The 21,450-nt window shown below is 44.0% G+C and overlaps 1 protein-coding gene across 8 annotated transcripts in view; it reads right to left on the reverse strand.

The window, feature by feature from the left end:
- PAK3 (p21 (RAC1) activated kinase 3) overlaps window positions 1-21,450 on the reverse strand; it is a 231,987-nt gene that overhangs the window by 114,661 nt on the left and 95,876 nt on the right. The window contains exon 1 of one of the 8 annotated variants that reach the window (XM_030209920.1): window positions 19,452-19,471. The exons of the other annotated variants lie outside the window; for them this stretch is intronic. The gene's annotated coding sequence lies outside the window, so the exon portion shown is untranslated. Of the gene's footprint in view, window positions 1-19,451; window positions 19,472-21,450 lie in introns of those variants that run through there. 8 annotated transcript variants of the gene reach the window in all.

The following is a 21,450-nucleotide window of genomic DNA, read 5'->3' on the forward strand; positions in this document are numbered from 1 at the left end:
TTTGAAAATTATTTTTACTACATCAACTAAGAATCAGCTATTTCAGTGTCTAGCTTGCTGAGTCCCTGAGGTTTGTGTGTTAAAGGGTCAAAGGTCACTTGAACATTTTTTTTTATGAGGGGGCAGGGTTGGAAAACAGTCAATACAGAACTGGCAAGAATTTAAATATACTTGCAGGCCTGGAGAATTCCCAGTTATGGAGGAAGCAGACACTATCGGTCGCCTGAATCAGCCCTGCAGTGCCCTCTTGCATCCATATACTTTACAGTACAAAGAACCACCTAGAATGCGCTCTTACATTCCTCTTTATCAGGAGTGCATCATACAAAATAATTATAGCAATAATAATTTTTACTAAAGTGTTTTAATACCCTCTGATATCAATGAATATAAATAACCAGGAGGCACTTTAGCATTTCCATAATTCTTTGCGCAAATAAAGATAAGCCGCTAATAGCCCACAGACCTTCAGCTAAATGTTAATGTGATGATACATTTACGTCTATATCATAATGAATTATTCACTGAAGATTCAGTGATTTCCCTAGGGGGGCATTTTTCCCCTCAGTGCTCAGATTATAAATCAGCCTCCTTTAACCCATGTACCCAATACAGGCATGACGCTGATGGATGCTTCGGTCAGCCCGTCCACCTTCGTATCAAAAGGAAGTCAACACCTCCCCCTACATGGTTTTCCTCCAGATCAGCCCCTCAGAACCAAACAGAAAAAAAAAACCCAACTAATTTAGTGCCTAAAATAAATTTTTAAAAAGCATTCAATTTTTTAAAATGCAATAAACACCACTTGTGCTCAGATGACAGGCACGCTCTGAATTGCCACTTTCACCTGCCTACTTTTGAAAGTGATTAAATAAAAATTATTCCAGATGTTCCCAGGTCTCTTTAAGGGGTACAATGCTATCCTTTTCAGTTAGAGCAAAAGAGAGTAGTCCAGGTTCTGGAGACCTGAGGTAGGTTTCTAATGCGGCATGAGACGATCTTCCATTAACCCCATACACACTTTCATCTCTTAACACAGCCCTGTATGAAGTATACTGCGCGTTTCCTAGATTATCATCAGCCAATCAAATAAAAAGGAAATTGTAACCGAAGGACAACAAGCACCCTGGAGGTAATTTTAGAACCAGCTGCTCATGTGGAGGAGTGGCCTAGTGGTTAGGGCGGTGGACTTTGGTCCTGGGGAACTGAGTCCGATTCCCACTTCAGGCACAGGCAGCTCCTTGTGACTCTGGGCAAGTCACTTAACCCTCCATTGCCCCATGTAAGCCGCATTGAGCCTGCCATGAGTGGGAAAGCACGGGGTACAAATGTAACAAAAATAAAATAGATACTATTGGAGATTCTACATGGAATGTTGCTACTATTGGAGTTTCTACATGGAATGTTGTTATTCCACTAGCAACATTCCATGTAGAAGACTGCGCAGGCTTCTGTTTCTGTGAGTCTGACGTCCTGCAGGACGTCAGACTCACAGATGCAGAAGCCTAGTAGCAACAGTGGAGGAGTGGCCTAGTGGTTAGGGTGGTAGACTTTGGTCCTGGGGAACTGAGGAACTGAGGAACTGAGTGGGAAAGTGCAGGGTACAAATGTAACAAAAATAAAATAGATACTATTGGAGATTCTACATGGAATGTTGCTATTCCACTAGCAACATTCCATGTAGAAGCCTGCGTGGCCACATTGGTGATCTGCAAGGGCCGACTTCTACATGGAATGTAGGTTAGGGTGGTGGACTTTGGTCCTGGGGAACTGAGTTCGATTCCCACTTCAGGCACAGGCAGCTCCTTGTGACTCTGGGCAAGTCACTTAACCCTCCATTGCCCCATGTAAGCCACATTGAGCCTGCCATGAGTGGGAAAGCGCAGGGTACAAATGTAATAAAATAAATAAGTGTGTGAAGGCCATGTAGAGACCTATTTTTAACCTATTTTATACAGGCACAGAGCTCCCCACCAGCAGAAATTGCCTCAGGGCAGGCGTTAATGTTACATGTACAGGGGCAAAAAAAAAAGTACCCCCCCCCCCCCCGAGAGGGGTTTTCTTTGCAGTTTTCTCAGCAACCGGTTTGAATTTCAACAAGGAATGCTGTCATCATACTTACATATTACTATTAAACAACATTTCATCTTAAGCTATGCTGATGTTACTGATATTTTAGCGTTACTACCTAGTGATTTTTTACGTGTCAATGTTAGAAAACACAGTAAAATAATGTCATTCAAATGATACCATTAAAAATCTGTCAGAATTTTGCAGTCTCCGCGAATGCTCAAAGTGTCCACCCCCAGCTTTAACACAGGCCTTCAGTTACCGATTATCGATGCAGCAGGCTTATATATATATATATACAGTTTGAATTGAAAATGTCCTGCACTGCTCCCCGTTTTTATAAACTTTGAAATTGTTTGACTGAATTGAAGTACTTGATCTAGCTAATGTCATAGCTGAACACAGTGCATATGAAGTGAAAATTTGGTATAGATTGGTTGTTAACTTCATACCTTTTTGTGTGGTTTGAGTTTTACAATGCAAACATTTTTGAACGCGCAAAAACCGCCAAAATGTCACGCTAAAAAGTCTAACTTTGCCGTGTTTAAAGATAATCTCATTCCACTCAGCTCATAAATGTAAATAGTAATAACAAATATAGCTTTAAAATTTCACATTGAAATTCCAAACAGTTGCTGAGAAAACAGCAAAAAAAAAAAAACCCAGAACTCTAGGGGTTACTATTTTTTTTTGCCTCATTCTGTGTACGTAAGCATTTTTGTAACCCACTGTTATCCAAAAGCAAGTTTCAATTCAAAGTGGCTTACAATTTACATTTTGGTGAGATTACGATAGTTTTTTTATAGTTATGACATGTGGAAGGCATCGATACTTTATGTAGTTGTCCATGGAGTTTAAAAGATGTAGGTTTGAAGAGGTTGTCCATAGAGTTTGGAAGATGTAGGACGACAGTTCATGTAGTTAAATTGGGAGTTTTAAAGAGATCAGTTTGGATTCATTATTTTTTATTAGTTTTAAATATAACATCCATCCCAGTGCATTACAAAATATAGTATAACTTCCATTCCATTAGAAGAACCATATGAAACAAACATATAACTAGATTACTATCAAAGTTCATAAATTCGAAGTAAGTATACAACAGGTATACAAAAAGGAAGTTGTATAAAAAGAAATGATAACTTAAAGGGAAAGACTAAGGACAGAGGGGGAAATTAAGAAAGGGAAGAAAGGGGAAAGGGAGATCATAATCTGATTGAGCCTGCAATCAGTGGGAAAAAAGAGGGATACAAATGTGATAGATAAATAAATAAAGGAATAATATTGTGCTCAGATGGCTAACTAGTAGAATTTGATTCCAAATATTGCTGCAATGTTAACCAAACTTTGTGATGAGACATCTGGCAATAACCAGTCTTGACCGTACAATATTTATGGATTTGTAAAACATTATTCCATCAAAAATATATATTAAGTTGTGAATTATTCTTCCAGTTGGATAAAATATATTTGAGAGTTATTGCTATCAACGTGTCAAAAAGTCTAGAATCGTATTCATCCAAAGAGTGATCCAATGTTATTGACCCAAAAAATATCTTTGAAGGGGTTAGAGTTTCGGTAAAATTAAATATAGATGAGAGAATCTGCCATACTTTAGACCAAAATCGGTTAGTATCATAGCATTCAAAGATTAAATGGAGAAGAGTCCCTTGATGTTCCTTACAGGACCAACATAAATTATCTTTCAACAATCCTGCAACCTGCATTTTTTGAAGAGTCCATACGACTATGATGTAGAAAAAAAGAGAGATTGAAGGAAGGTTGATGAAGCAATGGGTTTGCTTGTTTTAGCCCAAAAAGTGTTCCATTGATGGTTAGTAAAGAAACATTGTAAGTCAGATTCCCATACTGAACGCAGACCGATCTTTTCCTTGAAAGTTGATTGAATTAGAAATGAATAAAGTTGAGATGCCACCTGCCCTTTTTGGTGAACTGTGATGATAAATTGATATATGGAAGGTTGAATAGTACATAATGAGCTGGGATAACGGTTGGACACCATAAAGTGTTGTAACTGTATCCACCGATATTGTTGATTTGGAGGCAAACCAAATTGCGTTTGTAGCATTGAGAAAGATTTGAATTTATTATCAAGCAAGATCTGATCAAGGGACCAAATTCCTTTATTCATCCATTCCTTCCAAAAAATAGGTTTTTTATTTATTAAAATTGTCGGATTATTCCAGACCATTGAATAAATATTGCGATCATATGGAATGTCCATTAGTTTGTCTAACTGTACAAGACAAATAAAGAGATCCGTTTGAAAGGTAGGCCAACGATAGTTTGTGTAGTCACTGGATTTTTAAGGAGGTACATTTGAGGAGGTAGGACGATTGTAGCTTATGTAGTTAGTTGCAGAATGTTTTTTGAAGAGGTAGGTTTTCATTTCTTTTCTGAATTGAAGGTAGTTGTTGATGCTTCTTGTGGCCCATCAAATATCACAATGTCACCTGCACTCTGCCCCAGAGCATGCTTGTCAGGAATGAAGTATGCACCTTGTTACTGAACCCGTGGTACTTTTACCTCCCCTGTAGCACAGAAACCTCCTCCAAAGAACACCACCTGAAAGCTCACAGGATTTCTTCATCACAAACACCAACCCACATACACCAAAACTGTTTATGAGCGTAGACATCAAGAATCAAGCGCCATCGTTAAACATGGATAAGCATGCTGATGAATAGAAGAAATGAGTGAGAATCCACCAGTGCACACAGGAAAGGAAGCAACAGTCTTTGCATAAGACAAGAGCGAAAACTCTTTAAAGAATTAGGGGGCCCTTTTACTAAACTGCGTTAGCACCTAATGCAGCTTAAAATGGAGTACCACAGGACGTGCTCAGGAGTCCTGTGGTAACTGCCAAATTAGCGCGCGCTAATCCAGGTGCTAAAAAATATTTGTTTTGGGGTCAGGGGGCCTGTCAGGGCAGTGGCGTAGCCAAGGGTGGGCTTGGGTGGGCCCATGCCCACCCACTTTGGGTTCAGGCCCACCCAGTAGCAGCATACCTATGATGTGGCTGGCAGGGATCTCCAAGCCCCACCAGCCAAAAACTCCAAACAAGTGTCCCTCCTGCATACCTTGTAAGTAGCAGATCTTTGCCTGCAGTGAGCAGTGACTGATACATACTGCTCGCATCGGCCCCACAGCCTTCCCTCTGATGTATTTCTGCCTAGGCGGAAACAGGAAGTTGCATCAGAGGGAAGGGTGTGGGGCCAACATGAGCAGTGCGTATTAGTTGCTGCTCGCTGCTGGTGAAAATCTGCTATTTAAAAGGTATACGGGAGAGGGGGGATGTTTGAGAGACCAAATCACCTGTGGGACAGGGCGAGGTTCTTCTGCCCACCCATCTTGGGGTCAGGCCCACCCAAAATTGGGTGTCTGGCTATGCCCGTGTCAGGGGCAGAGAGGGAGCATTCTTGCACTAAGCAGTTAGCGCAGCCACATTAGCCTGTGTTCGTTAGTTCAGGATTACTGCTTGAGCCCTTACGGCCCACAAAATGGGTGGCAGTAAGTGCTCACGTGGTAATTTTTTTTTTTTAATGACAATATTAGCAAATGGCCAATACAAAAAAATAGAAAATCCTCCATTTTAGGGCTGCAGTAAAAATGGAAAGATCCAAGGAAATGCTACAGCCACTTTTTACTGCACCTTAGTAAAAAAGACCCCTAGATTAGCAAATGAGAACAATAAAAAGTGCTAAATGCCCAAATCCAGTGGAAAATAAGTGTTATTTAGCAACATATATTGAGGGCCAGATTCTATATATGGCGCTTAAAAAATCCATGTGGAAAACATTTCGGCCTAAGCATATTCTATAAGATTTAGGCGCGGTACATAGTTGGTATCCCATCGCCTAAACCTACGCACTTCCATTTACACCAACGAAAATGTGACATAAATCCTTGTACGTAGGTTTACATGGACTGGGTCATATTCTATAACACGCATACATTTTGGAACGCCTACAAAACACCATTTCTTCGCCCATGACCATTCCCCTTTTCAACTGTGTGCATTAGAATTCAGGCGCAGTCCATTACAGTATACGCTTAGCAAGTTGTGCATGTAAATTCTAATTATTGCCAATTAGTGCTCATTATTTCTTGTTAGCTGCTAACAACACTGATTAACTTGTTAAGCCAATTAAATTATAGTAACATAGTAGATGACGGCAGAAAAAGACCTGCACGGTCCATCCAGTCTGCCCAACAAGATAACTCATATGTGCTACTTTTTGTGCATACCCTACTTTGATTTGTACCTGTGCTCTTCAGGGCACAGACCGTATAAGTCTGCCCAGCACTATCCCCACCTCCCAACCACCAGACCTGCCTCCCAACCACTGGCTCTGGCACAGACCGTGTAAGTCTGCCCAGCACTATCCCCGCCTCCCAACCACCAGCCCTGCCTCCCGCCACCGGCTCTGGCACAGACCGTATAAAGTCTGCCCAGCACTATCCCTGCCTCCCACCACCGGCTCTGGCACAAACCGTATAAGTCTGCCCAGCACTATCCCTGCCTCCCAACCACCAGTCCCGCTTCCCACCACCGGCTCTGGCACAGACCGTACAAATCTGCCCAGCACTATCCTCGCCCCCCAACCACCAGCCCCGCCCCCCGATCCCGATCAAGCTCCAGAGGATCCACTCCCCCCGCACAGGACTCCCCCATGCCCATCCCACACATGTTTGAATTCCGTTGGATAAGCATATGTGCGTTGTTATGGAATATGTTTAGATTTCAGCGTGGACCGCTATGCGCACCATATAGAATCTGGCCCTGAATGGTTAAGGAGAGGTAAACTGAAGCCTAAGAATTATTTATTTTTATTTGTGACATGTATGTCTCACAATATCCCAAACAAGTTTGAGTTCAATGTGGCTTACAATAAACAGTATAGGATACATAAGAAAGAATAACGCATAAGAAAGTAATTTGTTGTAAGAATCCAATTTTACAATACAGTATCATAAATGTACTTAGGGATGTGCATGTATTTGAAACGGCATGAGAAGTATCAACCCAACATTTCTGATGTTCTGTGCCATTTTTAATTTTTTTGCCTGAAATAAACTCCCAATTTTTTTTTAATCCCGCGTAGTTAAAAAAAAAAAAAAAATTAAATCCCAAACAAAATGAAAATTCCTGTAACTGACACAGGAAACTAAAACAAAATGCACACCCCTGCCAAGAATGAGAGTAGCAGCCTATGGCAGTGGATCATGGATGAGATGGTTCATGGTAGCACAAAAAGACTGGTAAACCAAACATCTATAGATTCTGTAGAAAAAGCTCGAAACACTTACACACTTCATAGCTAGCTGGCTTCGAAATTCTGATGAGACAAAAATCTACAGAAACAGCACAATAAGATGGCAACTCTCATCCACTGGAAACTTTGTAAACATTACAACATTGCTGTATTGGAAAAGACTTGGGATCACGACCCTAAGAAAGTAAGAGAGAATGAAGAGATTGTGATCACCTTGGAGAGTCCATTTCAAGCGATAAAGAAGGTCAACACAAGGGAACCAAAGTGGTAAAGAAGAAAAACAAGAGAAATGCTATCAGCAACAAAAGTGTTCATACCAAGTCATTCTCTGTGCATCATGTGGAAAGAGAAGACCCTCAAATGAGAAATGTAATCAGGAACCAAGAAAATGTGGAAGATACTGAAATTTCTCTCAACAAACTGGGTACCACAAGCTTGATTAAAAGCAATTTTCTAAGCACAGCCCGACAGGTCGCCTATATTTATTACATTTGTACCCCGCGCTTTCCCACATATAGCAGGTTCAATGCGGCTTACAAATGCACTCAGTCTGCGGCTCCTCACTACCTCTCCACCCTCATCTCCCCCTATGTTCCCGCCCGCAACCTCCGCTCACAGGACAAAGCCCTTCTCTCAGTACCCTTCTCCACTACTGCAAACTCCAGGCTCCGCTCATTCTGCCTTGCCTCACCCTATGCCTGGAATAATCTTCCTTTACCCATACGCCATGCCCCCTCCCTCCCCATCTTCAAATCTCTGCTTAAAACTCACCTCTTCAATGCTGCCTTCGGCGCCTAACCGCTCGAGAAATATAAAATACCCCAATCTATCCACCCTATCAGATTAACTGTTCACTCGTCCTCTAGATTGTTCACTTGTCTTTAGTTTGTTCTCTTGTCTTTTAGATTGTAAGCTCTTTGAGCAGGGACTGTCCTTCTATGTTTGAATTGTACAGCGCTGCGTAACCCTAGTAGCGCTTTAGAAATGGTTGTTGTTGTTACATAGTAAAGAAAAGCATTACAAAGTACATGTAAGAAGAATATTATAAAGTGTAGTAAATATAACGGCAACAATGCCCAAGAATAATGAATTAGAATAGGGGAGATAGACAAGGAAAGGATAGGTAAAGGTAAGGAGATTGGGGGGGGATATGGTATAAAAGATGGAGAATAGAAGAGTGGAGATTGAGTATAAGGGGATTTGGAAATTAGGTCAGAGGTGTAATCGGTGCCAAATTTAGTGACATCTTCAGATCAGGAATAGTGTAGGTGGGCTGGTAGAATTAAGTTGGTTGGTTAGGGTAAACTTGCTTGAAGAAATGAGACTAACATTTTCCTGAATGGTAAATAGTTGTTAATTGCTCGGATGGGTCTAGATAGTGCATTCCAAAGTTGACTACCCAGAAAGGAGAAGCTGGATGCATAGTAGGTTTTGTATACATATTATACCTTTGGAATGCCAGAAGGTCACTTTCTTTGGCAAAATGCATTAACAGTAAATTTGAGAGATCGTGATCACACGCCACATACCCTCGCTTAGGTTCAACACATAAGTACATAAGTAATGCCATACTGGGAAAAGACCAAAGGTCCACCGAGCCCAACATCCTGTCCCCGACAGCAGCCAATCCAGGTCAAGGGCACCTGGCAAGCTACCCAAACGTACAAACATTTTATACATGTTATTCCCGAAATTGTGGATTTTTCCCAAGTCCATTTAGTAGCAGTCTATGGACTTGTCCTTTAGGAAACCATCCAACCCCTTTTTAAACTCTGCCTAGCTAACCGCCTTCACTACGTTCTCCGGCAATGAATTCCAGAGTTTAATTACGCGTTGGGTGAAGAAAACTTTTCTCCTATTTGTTTTAAATTTACTACACTGTAGTTCCATCGCATGCCCCCTAGTCCTAGTATTTTTGGAAAGCGTGGACACTTCACATCCACCTGTTCCACTCCACTCATTATTTTATATACCTCTATCATGTCATGTTTTGGTTTTCTATGCACAAAACTAACCCATTTGAAGTCATTGACCTCCAAAAAAATGTAATTAATACCATGTGGCAGGCATGACTGAGATCTTGCAGCTGGTATTAGCATAGGACTGACTTGAGTGGTTTCCTGCAGAAATACTGGAGGAATAGGCAACCTGAGAGGCTTGAAACTACCCCATACTCTAAACATCATCAAAAATGCAGATACAGTAAAAAGAAGCTACTCTACAAGATCTGAAACCTGCGACCGTAGGGAGAGAACCCATGCAACACTTCTTGTCCTGCCTACTGGTGGAGGATGAGATAACCCCCTATACAATGTGGGATTTTACCAAGGCCAACTCAAGTGCGCTGAAATGTGCTGATCAATGCAAAGAAATGGGCCTTTGGTAGACTTGTCCCAGATACAGCAGCTCAAGACCAACCCAAAGCCTCAATAATGTGCAAAGCCATGTAGAAGGTCCTTGGTCTAAATCCTGTATCGAGTTCTCTGCCACTGAGAAAACTGTAGAAGTAGCATTCACAGCACTGGAGGGGAACAGGGAACCATGGTCACTCTTTACATAGTAACTGGATTCTGCAAGATTCCCACAGTATGGATCCCGGGCTCAGGACTGTCACTGCAGTGACCAAGCTATGTGTGCTGGAGATGATAGGGAGATCCCAGGTCAAAGCACTAAATCTAGCAGAAAATAAAAGCACAGAAGCCTATTTGGGATTTTGCTAAAGGAATTCCTTCACGATCATACTGCAAGACGGATCAGATTTAGCCTGCCTGCCAAGAGCGGTGACAAAAGGATAGTTTCAATGCCCTTCATAGCTGGTCTCTCACCTAAAGCCTTAGCACCAGCAATAACCTTACAGCTGTCAAGACTCTGAGCGAGTAATCAACCCCTTAACTACCCCATCCTGACCTGATAAACAGGATTAGAAATGGGACAGACACACACTAGAGACAGATTACTCAGAATCTAATGAAAGCAGCCCTGAAAACCGTTAATCTACTGATCAGAGATTAATGATTTTTTTTTTAAATTTCACAATTATTAGCCAAGAATAGAAGAGACTAACCTTACAGGAAGAAGCATTCACTGCTCGATGTCTTATTTCACTGTTGAATATCATGTTAAGGAAAACAGTAACAGAAGAAAGAGTTGCTTAGAAATACTGCAATAATACTGTATTACTGGCTTTCTCAGCTTTCACCTTCTTTCTACTCACACTGTTCCTCATTGCAGCTTTGTGTGCCGAGCTGAATCACATTATGCAGGAGGCACACATTAGATCTGGAAGAGAATGAAGGTTGCACATTTTTTTTTCTCAACCGGCAGTATTAAAAGAGCAATTCGTGCAAAAGTGCTTCTTCTTTACTTGCATGTATTAAAGAACAAAAAAAACAAAAAAAAAAGGTGACAGAGGAGATGAAAACCAAACCATTGCATGGTCCGGACCATGATGTCATGCTTTCTCAGCTGGCTCAGGATTGGCTGCCTGGTTTGAGCATCTGCCGGATTTGCCGAGAGATAGGGCAGCTTTACGAGGACCGGTTGTCGTGACAACCTCCCCCCCCCTCTCATGTCATCCCCTGATCACTGAATAATGAAGTTGTCACGTAAAGGGAGTCCCACCATCCAACCGGTCAATTCAATGTTTCTTACAAACATGTCCCTGCAGGAAATGGTACAGGGCACATGAATTCTAAATTTCGTGGCTGGGAATACCCGATGCCAGATGCAGCAAAGGGCTTTTCCCATACATACAAAATAAAACATGGAAAAGAAAATAAGATGATACCTTTTTTTATCGGTATCATCTTATTTTCTTTTCCATGTTTTTATTTTATTTCTATTGATTACCTTTAAAAGTGGACTAACACGGCTACCACACCTCTCTACCCATACGGTAGATACAAAGGGAGGAAAAATCTTTCCTGCTAATAAATGTCTTACGGAATAAGTCAAGGCTGTTTTAACAATTGTACATGTAAGAGAGGCTCAGGGTCTGGCTCTTCCAATCTGTACACATTACTGGATCAGACACACACAGGCATCCAGTCCCACCCATGAAATATCCAATGAATTACAAAAGGATTTGCTGGCTTTCTCAAAGCAAGAAGCACGAACAAAGTTTTGCCGTTTCAGAAGAGGCCAGGGACCTGCAAGTGGATTTTCAAAGAGAAAATCCCAAAATCGTTTCCGAGACCGTGGGCTGGTGACAACTGTGGATACAAGACGATTTGCCATATACGCTTTCCAGTCCTGGCTCTAACTGTCTCTCTGATCCCATCCTTGGGGGCTGTCGAACAGTGCCTGCACATTTACCCACACTGGGAGCACAGACAGGTGGGAATTTTCTAATGGCCCCGTTTATCTGCACTGAAGTGTATAAATGTGATAAGGTCCATTTGAAAATCAGTCTCTACATCTACATCAGGAAAAAAAAAGGCTTAGGATCTCTCGCTTATGATGTGCTAGCTAAGTAAGCTATAAGCAAGTTGTGTATTATGTTGCATCACAGAGATGGCATATCTGATCCTGGAACAAGTCCCAAAGGAGTTATTAACCCCATAGGATGACTTCATTAGCTCCTGGGTAGAGCCATCAACGGTTCCCCAGGCTCACAGAGTTCAGATCAATGACGTTGTCACTTGTTCTTCTAAATATTCATACTGCCTATTGTGTTTCACCAAGACAAAATCATGACCTCCAAACTAATAGTAACATAGTAGATGACGGCAGAAAAAGACCTGCACGGTCCTTGCAGTCTGCCCAAGAAGATAACTCATATTTGCTACTTTTTGTGTATACCCTACTTTGATTTGTACCTGTGCTCTTCAGGGCACAGACCGTATAAGTCTGCCCAGCACTATCCCCGCCTCCCAACCACCAGCCCCTCCTCCCAACCACTGGCTCTGGCACAGACCGTATAAGTCTGCCCAGCACTATCCTCACCTCCCAACCATCAGCCCTGCCTCCCAACCACCGGCTCTGGTACAGACCGTACAAGTCTGTCCAGCACTATCCCCGCCTCCCAACCACCAGCCCCTCCTCCCAACCACCGGCTCTGGCACAGACCGTACAAGTCTGCCCAGCACTATCCCCGCCTCCCAACCACCAGCCCCACCTCCCACCACCAGCTCTGGCACAGACCGTACAAGTCTGTCCAGCACTATCCCTGCCTCCCAACCACTAGTCCCGCTTCCCACCACCGGCTCTGGCACAGACCGTATAAGTCTGCCCAGCACTATCCCTGCCTCCCACCACCGGCTGTGGCACAGACCGTATAAGTCTGCCCAGCACTATCCCTGCCTCCCACCACCGGCTGTGGCACAGACCATATAAGTCTGCCCAGCACTATCCCTGCCTCCCACCACCGGCTCTGGCACAGACCGTATAAGTCTGCCCAGCACTATCCCTGCCTCCCACCACCGGCTCTGGCACAGACAGTATAAGTGTACCCCGCCTCCCAATCTCGACTAAGCTCCTGAGGATCCTCTCTTTCGAACTCTGGCACACCTATAATGCACCTTAAGGTATCTTCTGCAAAAGCTGAACCTGCAAGTCCCAAGTCACTCAGTACCCTACAGGAAGGAGCACAAAGCAGAGTAAGAGGAAAAGGGAAAGTCACACAAGTACCCTCCTAGCATAGGCAGTGGCGGAATGGGGTGGGCCACTGGTGCCAATGCGCTACCTATACTTTGCCCATCACAACATCAACAAATGGAGAGCTGAGGGGTTGATTTGGCTCCTGCAACCAAAAAAGTGTGCCATTACTCCTGCAGTACCTAGTGCTTTTTCTCTTTAAGATGGTGGGGGGGGGGGGGGGGGGGTAGAGTACACGTAGGGCAGTCACTGCAAATACTGTACCAGTACTTGCAACACCAGCACACCTCTTACTGGGAAACAAGATCAAGTAGGACTGCTATCGATTCGTATATGAAGCAACACTTGAATATCTTCTCAGTCACAAGAAAAACATAAAATCGACCCTACCACTACTATTTAGCATTTCTATAGCGCTACAAGGCAGAAATGCCACGATTAGGCTAAAAGACTTCAATGACAACGTCAGAGCCAGGACCACAGACCAGTCTGCATAAAGTGGAGAGAGAGAGAGAGAGAGAGAGAGAGAGAGAGAGAGAGAGAGAGAGAGAGAGAACAGAGACTGTTGTGGTACAGTATAGACCAATTTTGTGAGAGGTCAATTCAAGGGCTTCTTTCCAAAACCCGCTAAATCCATTTTAGTTTCACAGAAAAATCAATTTTTCATTTCCCTGCAAGAGATGGAGTAAAATATACATTCAAAAAGCTAAAAACCTAATTATAAGTGCTGTTTAAAACCTTGCATGAGTTATGTGTTATGTATATACCATAAATGTTGAATTTTAGAGAAACCTATGCATTTCATTCTTCACCAGTCTTATTACATAAATCTTGAAATTGAATCATGTGGAGGGGCACTTTCGAGAAACTGTCTAAGTCCGATTTTTGAGGTTTTGCTAAAAATGTCCGAAAATCAGGTGGTGAACATAAACTTTTTTCAGGTTCGAAAATGGCTCTCTTTTTGGCTCAAAAAAAAAAAAATCGCCTTTTCCCTATATGTTTGTGCTCAGTGTGTTTTCTTTTGGGACCATTTTGGACATGACCGTCCAAGAGAAGAACAACCAAAAACCATTCATTAGGATGTAAGGGGGGAGGTGGGGCATCATTCTTAGTAGACTGGCTACACAGACATCCCAGCAGAGCAGTGGGGCAGCCTAGGGGGCACTGCAGTGGACTTAACATAAAAGATCCCAGGTACACATCTCACTATAACCCCCTTGTATTGTATGGCGGGTCCTCCAAAGCCCACCAAAAACCTACCGTACACCACTACAATGACTCTTATGCCCGCAGGTGTCATCTGTATGGAGGTGAGTAGGTATTTAGTGGTTTTTTTGGGAGGGCTCACACATTCTAACCAGGAGCGTAGCCAGACTTCAACGGGAGGGGGGTCCAGAGCACGAGGTAAGGGACACATTTTAGAGCCCCCACCACCAACAACTTCGACTCCCCCCCCCGACGATCCTCTTGACCCCCCTCTTGCCGCCAACCCTCCCCCGCCTACCTTTGCTGGCGGGGGACCCCAACCCCCACCAGCCGAGGTCCTCTTCTTCCGGCGCAAGGCTTCGTTCTGTTTCTGCGAGTCTGACGTCCTGCGCAAGGTTTCGTTCTGTTTCTGCGAGTCTGACGTCCTGCACGTTGTACGTGCAGGACGTCAGACTCACAGAAACAGAATGAAGTCTTGCGCCAGAAGAAGAGGACCTCGGCTGGTGGGGGTTGGGGTCCCCTGCCAGCAAAGGTAGTCGACAGCAACGGCAGGAGGGGAGGGGGGTCGAGAGGGTCATTGGCAAGGGGGTCCAGGGCCAAATCTGCAGGGGCCCAGGCCCCCGTGGCACCACGTAGCTACGCCACTGATTCCAACACAAGCGTACCAGTTAGAGTGGGCTATGGGCCTGGATCCCCTTTACTACAGTCCTCTGCACTGACCACTAGGGCTATTCCTGGGACCTGCTTGCTGCTCTAATAGGAATGGCAATTATACCTAAAGCTGTCATACAGCCTGATATGTACTGTAACATCATAGGGTGCTGGGAGGGGTCAGAGTCCACTGGGGGAGTAAGGAGGTTTATGCCTTAATCCCAACCAGTAGTCATTTGGTCACTTAGTCGTGTTTTGATACAGATCTAGCCAAAAATATCTTAATTTTGACACTAGACATTGTCATTTTGTTTCATTGTTGCAGAAAAACCATCTATCTTTTGGTGCCACCGAGATCGTGTTTCCACAACACACCCCCTTGAAATTTGGACGAACTGTGGAGCAAAACATCTACAATTGGGGTATGACAAGTTCAACGTGGACTTTTTTTGAGAGAAAAAAATATCCTTCTGCCACCTTATGACTTCTTTGGACATTCTTTTGTTTGTTTTAAACATGATCCCCATAGGAAGGGATTCAGTCAGCGCTGAAACCAGTGCTAAGTGTATTCTACAATCTGCACCTAGATTTAGGCACCAATTATAGGACTATGCTTAGTTGATATTTCAACGCCGATATCTGCATGCATCCATTTATGCCCATGAAAACCTGGTGTAATTCTCAGCGCATAGATTTAGGTTCACTGAGCCATATTCTATAACGGGGTGCTTAAATTTTGAAACGCCCATTTCCCTGCCCATATACACACCCCTTTTTACCTCCGTGCATTTAGACGTTCAGCACACAAAGTTACAGAATACGCTAAGCGAGTTGTACGCCTAAATTCTAATCAGTGCCAATCAGCGCTCATGAGCTTGTTAAGCCAAAGTTACATGTGGTGTTATAGAATTCACGCCGATTTTGGCCCCTAAATCTCAAGCATCTTACTGTTACTGCAACAGATTCAGCCATTGTTGCGGACATCAAGGAGCATTTCCAAACGGAGGAGTAGCCTAGTGGTTAGTGCAATGGACTTTGATCCTGGGGAACTGAGTTCAATTCCTACTGCAGCTCCTTGTGACTCTGGGCAAGTCACTTAACCCTCCATTGCCCCTGGTACAAAATAAGTACCTGAATATATGTAAACCGCTTTGAATGTAGTTGCAAAAACCTCAGAAAGGCGGTATATCAAGTCCCATTTCCCTTTCCCTATTTGAGATTCTACGTGGAATGTTGCTACTATTGGAGATTCTGTTGCTACTATCTGAGATTCTACATGGAATGTTGCTACTATTGGAGATTCTGTTGCTACTATTTGAGATTCTACATGGAATGTTGCTATTCCACTAGCAATATTCCATGTAGAAGCCTGCCCTTGCAGATCAGCAACACGGCCACGCAGGCTTCTGTTTCTGTGAGTCTGACGTTCTGCATGTACGTAAAGGACGCCAGACTCACAGAAACAGAAGCCTGAGCGGCCGCATTGCTGATCTGCAAGGGCAAGCTTCTACATGGAATATTGCTAGTGGAGTAGCCTAGTGGTTAGTGCAGCGGACTCTGATTCTGGGGAACTGGGTTCGATTCCCTCTGCAGCTCCTTGTGACTCTGGGCAAGTCACTTAACCCTCCATTGCCCCTGGAACAAAATAAGTGCCTGAATATATGTAAACCGCTTTGAATGTAGTTGCAAAAACCTCAGAAAGGCGGTATATCAAGTCCCATTTCCTTTTCCCTTCCCTTGACACTTATTTTCCTGTTCATCCATTACACAGTGTTGGTTCTTTTCTATACCCATGTGTAAATGACAATCTAATTATCTTCCCAGATGTAAAAACACAAGCAACCGAATCTTTAACATTGTACCAAAACTTGTCACGTCCCTCACCTATTCCGCGATGGGCCTCTGCTGTTCTGCTCTGCCTCGCGCCCCTCGCAGACTCCCGTCACCGCCGCCCAACCCCAGGAGGGGAGAATCGGGCGCCCTACTGTGTGGCAGGGCTGCCGCTCCCACCGTCAGACGCTCCACCGTGGCCCGGGCCCACTGAGTCCGCTCCTGAGCGCGCACTGGGGTCGACGCGGGAGCAGCGGCGCCATCTTGGTGGCCTTGAGCATGGGAGATCTGGCTCCGCCTCCGGCGACAGGGATTAGACCAGGGCCCTGGGCTCCGCCCCCTCTCTTGCTACCCATCAATCCCGGGTTGCTCTTCCCAGCTGATTCTTGTTGCTTCCAAGGGTGGGGGCTATTTAGGAGCATCTCCCTCTGTGCTCAGTGCTTCGGCTTCTACTTTGATAGAGGGGCTGGTGCTTCAGTGTGACTTTTCTTCGACTGTTTCGCCTGACCTGTTCTGACTTTGCTTTGAACCTGACTACTGCTTTGCTAGCCGCCTACCCAGAGACTTTGCTTTGAACCCTGACTACTGCTTTGCTAGCCGCCTGCCCAGAGACTTTGCCTTGAACCTGCCTCCTGCTTGCTTGCTTGGCCAGAGACTTTGCCTTGAACCTGCCTCCTGCTTGCTTGCTTGGCCAGAGACTTTGCCTTGTTCCCGAACTCCTGTGGCCTCAGCCGGCGCTACCCCACGGTTCCGGAAGTCCTGTTGGCTGCCCGCACCTGGAGGCTCAACTTCCAGGGAACGGCGGCCGCCGCAGGTGAAGACTTGGGGTTGTTCAGCTGTCCTTTGGAGGGCCGGTGTCTTCCTCCTTGCCAACCCTCCAGCAGGACCCAAGGGCTCACGAGATTTGCATCCGGGACAAAAACTAGATCAAAATGGAAGGCTCAAGTCCATCAACATCAACAACTCAGGATCCTACACAATCCGTATAGCATCACATCTGTGGAAGAGCCCCTCGCAAAAAGAATGAAAATGAATGTTAGCAGTTTTATGAGCTACTTTTGAGGAACAGTGTCTCCTTTGAAGTCTATTGTTAATGAATTGGACAGTTATTTATGTTTGAGTGATGCAGATATTTTGATTTTTTGGAAAAACAAGCAAGAGTGTTGGCCAAAACTGGCACATCTTCTGGGAGGATATTTTCTATTGCGAGGACTATGGAAGACAGGAGAGCTAGACTGAATCCTGAGATCATAAATAGTTTATTATTCATCCACAGATTTAAAAATCATAACAGTGCTTTATAGGGCATATTTCCTCCCTGCTAGGGCATACAGAGTGGGCTGTATTTTGTACCCATGGACATTTTTTTTTTGTTACATTTGTACCCTGCGCTTTCCCACTCATGCCAGGCTCAATGCGGCTTACATGGGGCAATGGAGGGTTAAATGACTTGCCCAGAGTCACAAGGAGCTGCCTGTGCCTGAAGTGGGAATCGAACTCAGTTCCCCAGGACCAAAGTCCACCACCCTAACCACTAGGCCACTCCTCCACTGTTGCTACTATTTGAGATTCTACATGGAATGTTGCTATTCCACTAGCAACATTCCATGTAGAAGTCGGCCCTTGCAGATCACCAATGTGGCCGCACAGGCTTCTACATGGAATGTTGTTAGTGGAATAGCAACATTCCATGTAGAATCTCCAATAGTAGTAACATTCCATGTAGAATCTCCAATAGTATCTATTTTATTTTTGTTACATTTGTACCCTGCTTGTACCCTGCACTTTCCCACTCATGGCAGGCTCAATGCGGCTTACATGGGGCAATGGAGGGTTAAGTGACTTGCCCAGAGTCACAAGCAACTGCCTGTGCCTGAAGTGGGAATGGAACTCAGTTCCTCAGTTCCCCAGGACCAAAGTCCACCACCCTAACCACTAGGCCACTCCTCCACTATTGCTACTGTTTGAGATTCTACAAGGAATGTTGCTACTATTGGACATTCTACGTGGAATGTTGCTATTCCACTAGCAACATTCCATGTAGAAGCCTGCGCGGCCACATTGGTGATCTGCAAGGGCCGACTTCTACCCTAACACCACTAGGCCACTATTATGGGGTCATGGCCACAAAAGACTTGAAAGGAAGCATATGTATGTTGGGGGACCATGACTCAATGGGGATTGAAGGGTGCAGGCTCTTGGACATCCCCTAGCCTCAGTGTAGCCAGTACTGCTACCTTCATTGAACTTATTGGGAGTGGGATAGGAGTGGGGCATGGGTGCATCAGGTGGTGGGTTTTTCAAAAAGTTGGCAACCCTAGTGGCCCACCCATCCAACCTGTTGGCCCTGCGTAAAATTGCCTTCTGGCCACACCACTGCCACCATGGTATACTGAGAGTAGATCTATGGAAACAAATTGACAACACAAATACGGTTCTTGGAGCATGAATAAAAATAACCAACCCGCAACAGTAACAAATTTGGCAGGAAAAGTGATTTTGCCACAATGACAATAAGCCTGTAACACACTAGGCCACTGCTACATTATAAGCCCACAACAGCTACAATTTCCAATTAGAAATGAAGTACGACGCTGATGTTTATCCTCCCTGAGTAATTCTAGTTTTGAGGCTCTTTTTAAATCACTTAAATGCCTTTTTCCATCCAAACTGAATCTCAATAAGCTTTTAATGATAACCCTACATTGGCAAAGGAGAATGCAGTCCACGGCCAGAGGACAGAGGCCTGAGCAGAAATCAGAATATGTGAAAAGTAATCATTTTCATTGTACGAGTCCGCACCCAAAGTGTTCTTCCAAATTTGCAAATTCACAAAACCATTTGCCCAGGGGAATCCACAGGAAACCACAAGACTGAGCTCTATGTATGCCCTGGACTCAGCTTGTCCAGATGGTTTGTTAAGCCTACACTCAAAACAAAACAGCAGAAAAATCAATAGCTGGAGTACTGTAGCTTTAAATGATTGTACAATCAGCATGAAACTCAAGCCCTTAGCTCCAGTTTTGTCACAAACTGCTTTTATAGTCTGGCAGACGGAAAAACTGTTTCCCAGCTCTGTTCAGACACCAAAAAAACTAATTAAGTAATGAATTCAGAAGACATGCGTCTGCTGAACGTATGTGCACTGTCAACCACCACAGAAAAAAATGTATTATTGATATTGCCAGTGTTATCGGATTACATGGAGGTAAGCTAAACGCCCACCTTTTTGATGCAGCTTTTAACTCCTAACCCTTATTCACTTGTTCAGAACCCTTATTTTATCATCCTCACTTTAATATTCCCTTATCTCTTATTTGTCCTGTTTGTCTGTCCTAATTAGATTGTAAGCTCTGTCGAGCAGGGACTGTCTCTTCATGTTCAAGTGTACAGCGCTGCGTATGTCTAGTAGCGCTTTAGAAATGATAAGTAGTAGTCTTTGGGATTCCGGAATCTTGCTACTCTTTGGGATTCCACACAGAATCTTGCTACTATGGGATTCCGGAATCTTGCTACTCTTTGGGATTCTGCATGGAATCTTGCTACTCTTTGTCCTTATCGCTTATTTGTCCTGTTTGTCTGTCCTAATTAGATTGTAAGCTCTGTCGAGCAGGGACTGTCTCTTCATGTTCAAGTGTACAGCGCTGCGTATGTCTAGTAGCGCTTTAGAAATGATAAGTAGTAGTCTTTGGGATTCCGGAATCTTGCTACTCTTTGGGATTCCACACAGAATCTTGCTACTATGGGATTCCGGAATCTTGCTACTCTTTGGGATTCTGCATGGAATCTTGCTACTCTTTGTCCTTATCGCTTATTTGTCCTGTTTGTCTGTCCTAATTAGATTGTAAGCTCTGTCAAGCAGGGACTCTCTCTTCATGTTCAAGTGTACAGCGCTGCGTACGTCTAGTAGCACTATAGAAATGATAAGTAGTAGTCTTTGGGATTCCATACAGAATCTTGCTACTATGGGATTCCGGAATCTTGCTACTCTTTGTCCTAATTAGATTGTAAGCTCTGTCGAGCAGGGACTGTCTCTTCATGTTCAAGTGTACAGCGCTGCGTACGTCTAGTAGCGCTTTAGAAATGATAAGTAGTAGTAGTAGGTGCTAGAGGTTAAAAGTGCTTCACAGTCCAGCTTCCTGCTGCCGCACACTGGGGGAATGGAATGAAGAATCCCAGAAATGTTGCTTTGCTCCCCTGCTTAAAAGAAAAAAAAAAATACTCATTCCGGGATTAGGACAAGAAGCTCTAGGTTTCTTGCCAGAGAGCACTCAGGCCTCTTCCTGAACCTCAGCAATGAGACTCAATAGTAGATTTTATATCATTCTTTCCACTCTCCACTCTGTTATTAAGCGGTAAGGACAGACAAGTAGTCTAGTTAGCGTCTTATAAAGGACTCCCTGGCCTGGTGATGGAAGAACAGCTTTGTTCCTCTAGCTCTCCTTACGCTACAGTGGAGGAGCAGCCTAATGGTTAGATCAGCGTGCTGAAAACCCAGTGCATCACTGAGATCGCAGGTGAGTCACTTAACCCGCCATTGCCTCAGAGACAAACTCACATTCTGAGCCCTCTAGGGACAGGAGAAATATCTACTGAACATAAACCACCTTGACCTGCGACTGTAACGACAACACAAACAAAATCCAAATCCCTTCACCATCACCCTTTCCTACATCAGATGGTTTACAAGTTCAAATTTTTCTGCCTTAGATGTTCAAATATACCCATCCCTGATTCTGGCAAAAATCATTCTCCGAATGAAAACATCTGTTCACTGAAAACTACTATTTCACCTCCCATC

Source organism: Microcaecilia unicolor, chromosome 7, assembly GCF_901765095.1.
Source record: "Microcaecilia unicolor chromosome 7, aMicUni1.1, whole genome shotgun sequence".
Lineage (NCBI taxonomy): Eukaryota > Metazoa > Chordata > Amphibia > Gymnophiona > Siphonopidae > Microcaecilia > Microcaecilia unicolor.